The sequence below is a fragment of the Lactuca sativa genome, chromosome 3 (genome assembly GCF_002870075.4).
Source record: "Lactuca sativa cultivar Salinas chromosome 3, Lsat_Salinas_v11, whole genome shotgun sequence".
Classification (NCBI taxonomy): Eukaryota; Viridiplantae; Streptophyta; class Magnoliopsida; order Asterales; family Asteraceae; genus Lactuca; species Lactuca sativa.
In genome coordinates, this window is record NC_056625.2 from 17,543,149 (window position 1) to 17,555,487 (window position 12,339).

At 38.6% G+C, this 12,339-nt stretch overlaps 1 long non-coding RNA gene across 1 annotated transcript; it reads left to right on the forward strand.

Moving 5' to 3' along the window:
• Positions 1-302: 302 nt before the first annotated feature.
• Positions 303-1,463, forward strand: LOC122196963 (uncharacterized). The gene is made up of 2 exons (XR_006189710.1): positions 303-590; positions 826-1,463. It is a non-coding gene; the product is annotated as an uncharacterized LOC122196963 (long non-coding RNA).
• Positions 1,464-12,339: the final 10,876 nt, after the last annotated feature.

Consider the following 12,339-nt stretch of genomic DNA (forward strand, 5'->3'; position numbering starts at 1 on the left):
CATCAAAATTTCAATAAAAATACTAATATGGAATATTGTTATATTTATCATCAAAATGAAAACTTTAGATGTTTTAATTTTTGAACTCTTGTAAAATTATCTTTTAACTAACTATTTTACAAAATTCATACTTATACTCTAAGGACAATTAACAAATTTCATTAAGAGTCTTCAATTTAAAAAACTTCAAAAACTAACAAATAATAACAATAAATATTATACTTGTTGCAACCTTTTCACTTTTATAGGTTTCAAACTTTTAATTTTACCTCTGTCCTTTTCAAATTCCAATACTTTTTATAATCCCGTATAGAAAAATAAAGCGAGTGAGAAAAAGAAATAGCTTACAAATCTGCCAGAAATGAGAACGGAGAGACCGGAGGTCATGACAATAGAAGAGAAGAGGATACGTCGGAGACTCGTAGTAGCTTTTCGGCGAATGGAAGGGGCCAACAGGGGAGAGATGGAGGGCACAGATTTCAACAAAGGGTGAAGGAAAGAGTAAGTGATGAGCACTCCGAGGCAGGCAGCGATGTTTCTAGTGAGAAGTCCGGCATATTCGAGGACTTCGGTGGCGTCACTGATTTTCGGTGAGCAACTTTTCCGGCAACAGTGATCTTCTTTAGTTTTTAGGTTTTATATTTTCGGAAAGATTGTGTTAATAAAATTTAAATTAGAATATTTTTCCAGTATTTATATAGTATGATCATCTCTTTTTAAAATTGGGACTTGGTTTTGATTTTTCCAGTTATTTTCGTAGAATCTGTTACTTATTTGGGTTCTTGTTATAACAAAACAAGATTGATTTTTGTTGTTGTTTTGCAGTTGAGAAATCAAATGTGGGGGGCCATAAAATTAGTGAAAAAAAAAAGATGAATGTATCCTTTATAATACAAGTATTAATAGGTAAAAAAACCAGGGCCCCTGGCCCTAATGAGGATCCGTCAGTGCTTTTGGTGATGGCCATTTCAACCATGAGGATTAATTGACAGTGCTAATTACTATCACAAATTAAATCTAAAATATGGTTGACTCTTAATTACTACAATATCATTTTTCTTAGTAAGAATGCAGAAACATATCCATTACGTATGTTGCCATATTAACTCTAATATACATGATTAATGATTGTAGGTAGCATGGATGTTGACTGAAAGTGAAACAAATGTTGTTAATCCGTGTGTTCTCTCCAGCAAATTAGTGTGTAGATGCATTTGCGTATGATATACAGCCTTGCTCTCTTCTCTTTGAAACTCTTTCTTTTTGTGTGGATTCTCGATGATTGCTTCCCTACAGAAAAAGCTAGGAGTTCCATGGAGTCTGTTGGAATTCTTCTGATTTTGTTGATTTCAACTAGATATATATATATAACCTTTTTATAACTGTAATTGCTTGTGAAATTAATGTCAATGTTGAGTTTTTAATGAAGTAAAACTCAAAAAAAGTCTCTTTATTTCAGTAAACATGGGGTCTAGTCCTTCGAATATACCTTTTTACATGTGTTCATCTAACAATCTAGATAATTGCAAATGAAATTTAGAACTACCTTTGTACTAATATATCATATATAATTTGTGGGGTGATGTATTGGTGTTTAACTTGTTCGGTTGTTTCTTTTAAATGTTGTCTCATAAAGTAATTCTTGAGTACCATGGTCCTCGTATTCAGTTCAATAAAATCAAAATCTTCATTAAATGTTGATTTAGTCAATTTGCATTAAGTTACTTGGCATGTAGTTGCTTTGTGGTTAGATCATCTTTATTTGTTTATAACATTCTTGAAATATTAGTGCATGGGGGTCAGTTTTGATGCTCATGGGAAGGTTTTTATCAATATAACTTTTATAAACATGATTTATATTGAATACAAGATCACAAGTTACAGAAAGAAAATATATATACGAGGTTGCTAAACCATAAAGCTAAAAGAAAAATATAGAGCCAAAATGAGGTAGAACGGAAGTAAGAAAAAGACAAGCGTTGGAAACGGAATAGAGGTTTATTGAATTCAAGATGCTTTGAAAGACTTATAAATCCTATAAAATCCCCTTCGAATAGAGGGAGTTAATTAATTTGGTATGTATGCAAAAATTTAAAAATTGGGATTGACATTAAAATCTCTAATTAAGGTCCTACATAAAAGCAGGAAATTCAGAAAGTAAAGAAAATATATATTTTGTCATTAAATAAGAATAAAATGAAAACAAAAATTAGATGAAAAACGAAATTTGGAGGTTTAAACGGTGGAATTTGGGGATCAAACATCGATAAAATCTCATTTTGCGGTTTGTTAGTAGCTCATTCCTATTGAGTGCTTTCAAACGTATTATCACATCTCCAAACTCATAACAGAGCATAAGTTAAGTACATGTTAAGTTTGGCTTCCATTGGCCCTTCTTGTCCTTGGAAAAAGGTGGGATAGTTGAGTTTTCATTTCTTTTTGACCAAAAACATGATTAAAAAAGACTTTTAACCCTAGCGAAAACTATGAGATACACAAAAAACAATGAGAGCATAACCGATTGACTAGGTAAACAAAAATAGCAAGGTACAATATACAAAGCCAAAAAGTTACCATGTACAACAAAATGACAGAATTCTAGAGAACAATAATATGAACATTCATCTCGTCCTTTTTGGCTATATAATAAGTATATAACACGTCGATGAACTTATCAATATGTATGCCGTATTTAATATTTATTAATGTTTAATATATTATAAATGGATAAAGAAGTATCGTTTTATTAATAATAGAGCAACGGTTAAAATTAATAAACTTAGTGAAAAATAAAACATCTTAAAGTTGCTTGAAATATATTTATGACCATATAGATTGTTTTATTATAAAGTTAAATATATTACTTTAATAGAATAGTTGTCTTTGACCATATGCTACATAGTTGTTTACGATATTAAGAAAAAAATGACAAAAAAAGTATTGTTAATTAACCGTTGAACATGAAAATTTTATAAAACTAATAAAACACAGAAGTTGGACCAATACAAACTAAATTATACCGATCGAGTACATGAAGTAAAAGACCTATGTTTTTAAAGGGTTTAAGGGGCTATTTGATAGCCTTTTAATTGTAAAATTAAGAGGCAACCTTTTAATTTTTCAAAATCAGTGTGTTTTGTTATCTATGAATAAAAGCCTCTTAATCTTTTAAAAATCTCTTAAATTTTCAGACTTGAATGAGTATTTGAATAAAAAGAAGAGACGCTCTTTCATTTTTTGTCCTCATACACACGCTTCCATAAAACACACACCCACTTTTCACTGGAGCATCCTTCTAGTCTTCTCCCACCTCCGATTGACCTCAGCGCCTCTCACTTCCTCCCATCACCGACCTCGCACATCACCGCCACACCCATCGTCGCCTCGCCAAGTTACGACCTCCGACGCCAAGCTCTGATAGCGTCGTGATAGCGTCGACAGGACCCAACCACCAGCTAGAAAAGAAGAGACCTATGCGACTTTTTCTAAAACATACGACTCTTTTCATTTGAATTTCAAGTTTTTTAGTAATTAGTTGAAGTAAATATTTTGTAACAAAACCCTTACCTTGATCTACTTTATTGCTTCTCGGTTATTTTCTTCTCCGTGATTCGTCTTCTTGATAGACATGGGAGAGTGTTTCTTTAATCTGAAATGATAACTTTGGTAAAATTACTTGTTTACATAGGAACCTTGTACATGTTCTTGGATATTCAGACTCTTTTGGGAGGTTCACATCAAAGTTATTAGCTTGGGAAAAATGGTCACCATTTTTTCATAAATGCTATCTTGAAGAAGACAAGAGTTAACCTGTATTTTAAATTTATGAACATATAGAGTGGTTTAAATGTTGGTAAAATGTTTATATGTAAATGTGGATTCTCAAAATTTTGATAGTTTTATTGGATATTTATTAGTATTTTTAATCAGAAGGGTAAAATAGTCATTTTTATCATTCAACATAGTAATTCAAAGGTTCTAACCAAACAATATGTTAAAAGTTCAGATCTTAAAAATTCAGACCGTCTTATAAATCCAGACCTCTTAAAAATTTAGATCTTAAAAATTAAGATCCTACCAAACAGCCCTGTTGTAATATGTCACCAGCTTAACTCCGTCTATCCGAGGGCAGAATGAAGTGCCTGTGGATCATAAAAAGGAAGATGAAATCGTCAGTCGTCGTCCGGGAGGTGGTCCCAGAATGAGGCTCCAACGATCAAGTCAGTGAGGGTCTGAGAGAGTTGAAAGAGAAAAGAGAGATTCGAAAGGTTTTTTTTCTGGCCCCTTCTCTTGGGGGAGAAGGGTGCCTTTTAAACATGCGGATAGGGGGAACAGATCCCCGACAGTATTTTCTACCTTTTCAGGTTTGGCAGGGGATGATGGTTGTTGATTGGAGGATTGTGTTCCATGAGTGGTTGTTCGCTATTGGTCCAAACTCTGCCAGAAGCGGCGTCTAGAGCACTACATTTGTCGCTCTGGGGAACTCTTGGTACTGTTTTGTCTTCAACATTAGCCTTGGTGCTTAGGCACCACGGAACGGATACGGGGTCTCAAAGGCGAGGGCGAAGGCCCCATGTTAGTCACACCTTGCTCCTTGGCCGATCCGTCTGTTGACCTAGTGATTCGGTTATCTTTGATGGATTCTCGGTGGGATACGTCAACAAGTTCCCTAGGCTAGCAGACGTCAGTGTTGGCTTAGGGTAGCTGAGTTATTCTAGCTTGGATCTGGACACACGTTTGGCGGGGATGGCTTCTGACAACTGTTAACGTGACAGAGGCGTTTTCGCAGACGATTTTCCTCATTTTAACTGGTTCGACTTCCCACCTTCATTTAAAACTTCCCCATTTGAGTCGAACTTCCTTTTCCTTGGTCTTTTCACTTTTGCTGTTTCTTTTCTTCTCTTTTCCTGTTTCTACTCCTTCGAAGAACCATGGTTGGCTTGAATATCGGGATCGTTCCTTCTTCAGGCGAGTCCACCGCTCTTCAAGAACGGTTTGGTTTTCTTCCTGAGCACGATGTAAAGTATCCTCGAAAGGGGGCGATAATTTCTCATCCACCGGAGGGGAAGGTCGGGTTCCTTATTCTGATCTTCGAAGCCGATATGAGGCTGCCGACAACGGATTTCTTTAATGAGATAATGCGCCAATATGGCTTTCGTTTGGACGATCTGACTCCAAATGCCGTCAACAAGATCGTTGGCTTTGAACTCGTCTGTCGGGCCCTTGGAGTTCTGCCACAATTTTGGGCCTTCAAAGCTTTCTCCAACTCTTCTACACAATTTGGTGTTCGGACCTTTTCCCAAAGGTGGAGTGTTCATGCCTTCATCGTCAACCAAAAATCTCTGAAGAAGAACTGGCAGGATCGGTGGCTCTGGGTGAATCGTAATCTTGTGGGTTTTAGTTATCCTCGCTTGACTACTTCTTCTGATCGAGCGCCAGAACTTTTTGGGGCTAGCGCCACCGTGACACAAGCACTGAAGACCATTTGTGTTAACGGTGAGGATTGGCAGGACCACGTGCTTTCTGCGGTTAGGATAATTGTTGCCTGGAGGGCCCGAGGGATGATGCCCCAGTTCTACATCGAGAAAGACGATAATAACTTCTCCTCCCCCTTGATATATTTTTGCTTATGTGTTGTGTGAATTGTGTTTGGGTTTATCCTCACTTGCAGATCATGAGAGGATTCTTCCCTTCGAGATGGTATTTAGGGGACGTTTTCAGGTCACCCTACAATACCGGGAGGTGCCCTTGGTTGAGACGCTTCCTCCACCGATCAGTCTTGACCATGATTTGGCTCTCAGTGGTCCTTCAGTCGTTTCTCTGTCTGGATCCCATTCTCCTGTTGGCCAGGTGTTGGTTGATGCACCTATTGGCGGTGTTTCTCATGAAGACCCACACCTTCTGATACTGAGGGGGGAGGGGGATCCGTCAACTGGGCTAATCCAGCGTTGGACTCATGCGACCTCTAAGCGGCGACTTTCCTGGCTGGATTTGCCACAGGTGGAGCCTACCGAAGCCGACTCTTTTGGACAACTCCTTCTGAAGAGGCGGAACATAGACTTCCTTTTGGGGGGAGACATGGTAGTTGTGGATATACCCGATGATGACACTCCAAAACAGTTGTAGGGGATGAAATAAGGGGAAATAGAACCGTCCCGTGACCCCAATGAAGAACCGGTGGATACTGCTACTGAAAGCGCTTTTGGTGTGGACTAGGAAGCCAGTCATGAAGGTGCTCCCAGTTCGCCAGTTTTGCTTTTGGCTGGGGGAGACCATGCTGAGGGCTCTGTTCCTATTCCTCTAGCAGCGCCGACCGCGTATGTGCCCGAGTGGGGGATAACTTGGGAGTCTCCCCTTTCCCACCACACAGTGGCAAACGATTGGGACCATCATGCTTTTCCCCTTACCACTATCGAGGCCTTGGAGCTTCTCTCGAATACTCATCTTTCTAACAACCTCTTATATGCGGCTGTCCAAGTTGGTTCATATATGGTTGCAACTACATCTCGCCTTCGTTAGGGAGATTCTAGTTCTGGAGAGCTTGTTTAGATCAGGGTTGAGTGGGATGAGTTGAGGGCCAAGCTGCTGGCATTAGAAGGGGAGAGGTGTTTGTTAGAGGAACACTATGATCTCCTGGTGGGGGAGGACGCATCTCTGGAGGATAAGGTCGTTGCTTTGGATGGGTCAGTGGAGTGTTTCTACCAACGTATCGAGATGTTGGTGGAGGAGAAAAATGCATTTGAGGACCAGGTGGATCGCACTAACAAATAGTTGGGGGAAGAGGAATAGCGTAGAGGGTGATCTAGGGTGGCTGCTTCAGAAAGGGATTGTCCGTGTGGTGGACAAGGTTGTCAAAAGTTATGAGTTTGCGATGGGAGTGAAGCAAATGAAGATGGCGTGCATGGTCGCTAGTGTGGATAATGGCAAACAGGAGGTCCGGGAACAGGTTATTGTTGGGAAGTTTGTCTCTGGGGAGGCATTTGCTACCACGGAGCCTATTCAGGCTATTCATGCTACTGTGAAAACGTTTATGGAGACGGACTTTGCATCCTACCTCCGCCTGGGCGAGCTCGACATGGTAGGCCTTCGACACTTGTGTGATGACTCTGATGCCGAGGACAGTCAGGTCTAAGGTGGCTCGTCTCATGTTGGTGCTTCCCCTGGTAGGTGATAACTTTTATTTCCTCTAGGAACATTTTAGAACAATGTTTATGTTTGTTTGTTATTTAAACAATGTTTTATAGCTTTTCTTTGGCCCAGCGTGGTCTTTGTGCAAATCACGGGGGGTTGTCCAGCTAGACAAGTTATCTTGTGTATGTTAAATTCTCCTTATTTTTGTCAGTTACACTATCGTTTTGTGTTGTCCTTGTGTTTGGTGGTTTATGTTGGCCATCTTTGGCTTGAATTCTTCCTAGAGGCTAGTGTCGCCCTTTTGGGAGTGATTGTTATTTGTTTTGATGAGTTTTGGTGATCTAGAGCATCTAAGCCTGTTGTTTGTCCTTTGGCTCGACCTCGTAGTATGAGGTTTTGGCTGGCTTTTAGGTACGGGCCCTAGCTGGTCTGCTTCGTTGGAACGTCCCTTTTTTAGCTAAAGGACTTTCTTTTGGGGCCTTTTTCTATGCCCCGGGCCAAGGAAAGTTGCACTCTAGCCCTTATTATCTGAACCAAACTGAGATCGTCACCTCAAAGTCTGGGAGTTTATATGTTTCGAGGGAAAGGTTATGATCCATTAAATCCTGTTGTTTGTCATGGTCAGGATTTGTGACTTTACTGACCTTGTTGACATGTTTGTTAATGGAAATTATGAGCCCTCGAGGCTTACAACTGTGTTTTCCTCCATGATTTTATTGTTATGCGGCACGGGTGATCAACCTGTTTTTGTTTGCTGTTTGTATGAAAGTATATTGATACTTTTTCGTTCTAAATTTTCATTGCATATATGTTTTGTATGATGTCTTGGAGACACCTACATCATTTAGGTAGGTATCGGGGGTTCGATAGTTGGTGCTATTCTACTTCTAAGTCTTGTGCTGGCTAGTTGGTGTGTGATTATCCGGTGGGAGTTTGATCACATAGCCCCTTCTCCTGATTCCTTCCAAGCTAGGACCATTGGCTTGGGTCCTGGGGCTCCCAGGTCATTGGGATGAGTTCTTCTTCTTCTTGGACCTTCTTGCTCTGTGTCTTTCCTATACTTACAAGTTCTTTGATGTTTGCACGTGACTGGCTGTTTCTGGGACAATCATCCTTTGGGAGAAGATTTTCAATCTCTTCCATTCTCTAGTGTCGGTTGCGTGGTTAGTATCTTTGGGAGGTTTCATGTCATCTGGTGTTGCGTTGTTGCTATTGATTCTGTTTTTGCGGGGTTTTAGACTAGGTGTCATCTTGGGGAAAGCTTCTACCAATTTCGGGCTCTTGCCGTTGTTGGCAGCTTCCTATCTATATCTTCTTTTGTAGGGTAGTTCCTTGTCTTTCCCTCCCTGGCTTTCGTGGTTTGTTGGTTTTGTTTTCTGTCAAGCTTCTTCTTTCTACCTTGTGTCTTCTCTTCGTGAAGGCGCGTGGGCATGCTTAGTGGTATCCAGCCTTCTTGGTGTTCATACTAACAATATGCGATGTATCTGGCGTGGTAATACTATTGCTACCGCACCCTCCCCCGGGCTACATGTCCGGGGCTTGCGCTTGTCCTTCTTATTGGAGGTGTGGCCGCCTTTCCTCTCGTCTTTGACCATTTTAAGTGAGAGTGTCATGGTCCGACTTCTTTTTAGGATGCGTGCGGTGTCCCACGCGTTGATTTCCCGGATTGGCCTTGCTCATGTGTTAATTGCTGTGATTGTTTCTAAACCTTTGGTTGTTCTAAACTTGACTGTGCCATGTATTATCGATGTGATAACCTGTAATTGAAAAAGAGTTGGGCGCCCAATGATGATATCGTTATCGGATCTTCGCTTGACTACTGAGAACTCGATTATCCTGGTTACATGTTCCTTCCCATCAACACTGACTATAGTCAATGGTAGGTTAATGGTGTCGAGTGGGCACAACTTGTGTCCCGTGAAGCCAATGAGTGGTGCATGGGCTGGCGGTTTCAGGTTCCTTCTCCAACACGGCGGGAGTTGCTTGAAATAGTGTTTGTAAAGGATATCGTGTTGGGTTTTAGTATACTACAACATCCTAAAGTGCACATACAACCCTAAATTCTTTGGATCTATGTTTTCTCTAATTATACATGCAATATTGTTTCCAAAGCATTAAGCCTACAACTAGCATACAATTGACCTAAACAACATAAAATACTAGTTAGGAGTTTACCTCTTTATGTAGCTTGTAGAACTTGTTGTATTTGGCCTTTAAGAGCTTAGCACCCCAAGTGTGATGCCTCAAACAGTTCACAACACACCTAGGACAAAGGAGAACTTGAGAGAGATGTTGCTATCTCCAAAATCGGCTCTAATGAACTCCAAAAACTCAAGTGGCCTATTTTTTGGTGTTAAGTGAGTCCTTTTATAGTGTGGCAAGGTCTAGGGTTACATCCATGCAAACCCTAATGCCCATGACCTTTCATATTACTTAGGCTCCATGGGTTAAACATCCATGGACTATCCATGGACAACCATATTGGTTTAGCCCATCCTAAATAACAATTGGCCCACACTATAAGAATCATTGATTTACCAAATCAATCCCCATATATATTTAATTAGTCTATTTTGATCACATAATTAATTGTAAATTAATTTTTGATCAATACTAATTAAATAATATGATTTCATATTAATATATTAGAGCTTATAATATATTAATAAATCATAAGTAACCTCTTACTCAAGTGTCCATCCTATCAAATTGCCCTGGTGATATGCAACCCGAAATGGACCATGTTACTCTCGGGTCAAGTACATACCAATTATAGTTATGGGCTTAGACACCTAATCCAACAGTCTCCCACTTGGATAAGTCTAATAACTATTATTGTAAGTATGACTCCAAAATCCCGACTAGTAATCGTAGCTCTTAAAAGCCACTGTCGAACTCTGACCCAGTCAAATGACGCATCCATTAGATAAGGGATCATATATTCCTCCATTCTAGATATTGTATGAACTGAGATATGGATTATAATCATTCTCCCTGTTCATGTGTTGTTTCCCGATTTCCGATTTATGACGACCAACTAATTGAACAGAACAAATCAAATCAGTCCAGGCTTGGCCAATCACTTAGTGTTGTCATCACTAAATCAACGAGAGGCCCACATATGTCGCTTTTATCCCTCGAATGGTAAAAGGAATGGATAAACTTTGACTCAAATTCTTGCTTGTACTTACTAACCAAATCACACACAACAACCTGTTTCATAACAACAAGTTACTGGTGCGTTTACATATGTCAATGTGCAACCGACTTGTAAGCTACAACTCACAGGTCTCTATTTTAAGAATATATGATATTATCGTCTCACAATCACTCATGATAAAATCCATGAAGTGATTCAGATGAGCGTGGGTTTAATCCAATACTCGAATCTTATTCCATGAGTACTCATGAACACTGCAACAAACTTGGTCTATGTTTAAAACAGTTAGACAATCTACAGTCATATTTATGACAGTCTTGCTTCAATACCTACTTCCAAAGTATGATCGACTGTGGATAGTTTGAATAACCTAGTTATTTGGGAAGTCAAAACATGCAAAGTGAAACACAAGAATAATCGAATCCAATATGGTCTCAGAACTTATGAATATAAATAAAACACTTATTATTTAATCACCTTGTTGATTACACATTATTCACTGTATAATGTTTCGATTAATCAACTTAATACTTGAATTAAAACAATAGTTATCCCATTCTCCAAGCATGCACACCATGTTTGCCTGTGGTCCATTCTTTGTGAAATAGATCAATTGAACACATCTTCAATGAAACTCATTTCACAGTTCGAAATCCTTACCGTAAATGTAAGAATACCAAATTCTTGCCATTTACTGTAATCTGTTAGATTATAAACTTATATGCAATGATCCTCTTGTAATGACTATGCACAAAAGTCACAGAGACTTGGCAACAAACATTACAAAGTATTCCAATGGAGAACAATTCCATGTAAATGAAGTCTCATATTCAAAGTACAATCCTTTGAACATCCCTCTTGCATTAAGTTTTCTAATCTTATACAGATTTAAAGAATAACTTCCACTTATTGAAATATTTCCATATTCCCGTTTTGACTATCACTTCTGAACAAGAGTTACCTCTTCTCAGAGTACGTCAATATGGTCCTTCCAACATTCAGAATATACTTCCAACTATCCATAAGCAACCAATCTTTGGTAAACCTCATATTGTCCTCGACAATTACTTAACTATTTTAGTCATATCTTGTTCTAGTCCCTTTTCCCTCTTAATGCCCTAAGCATTTGGAAAATTAGAACATATTAATGTCATAGCATATGTAATCGATCCTATACCCGAAACATATGGGATACGATACATAATGTCTTACATAAAGACGTGATACTTTACCAGTCTCTTCCTATAACATTTCCATATATAGAATTTCCTTATGTTGAATCATTCCAACATAACATTCACATATGTCCATGACTAAATTCGATTAAAATCTCAATCTAAGCTTTTAGAATTGAAATGAAGTATGAATTCCTCTCCCTTAATTCTAGCAAAACAACTTTTCAAGCCCAACAACTTTGCGAATTGAAATTTTTGTTTTCTATAATTAACATTGCTAACTCGCAACACTTAATGTAGTAATTGTGCTCCCACTAGCATAATAATTATATTCTTATTAGCATAACACTTATGTTCCCACTAGTTTTGACATGTACCAAGAAATCAGTTGGACTTCTAGAAATCAATACTTATTGACTTTCTTACCAAAGTTTAGATTTCTTACACAAGATGCTTCGATAAGACTTTATCTAGGCTTTTCAAACTCATACACATTTCCTTAGATAGCTCACATGTGTGTCTAAATAATTTTAGAACTTATAGCAATAAGCCCCAAATGTTTAGACCTTTTCCATCTCCCACAATTCGAACTATGAAGAGGGATGTCGTAATCATAATCGAATTTGCGAATGCAAATATCACAAATGCTAACTATTTAAAATCTACTTAGTGAAAGCGTTTCCTCACAGTTATTTTCATGAATTGGAGAGAAACCTTATGAAACTTAGATTTTATGGTGTATGTGTTCCTATCCATGTGAATTTGTCATAACCATAATTACAAGACAAGATTAGTGACAAATCCAAACTCATATGGACTGAACTTGTTCAATCTTAATTTCTTGCCACCTGGCAGCACAAGGGCGTGCCATTG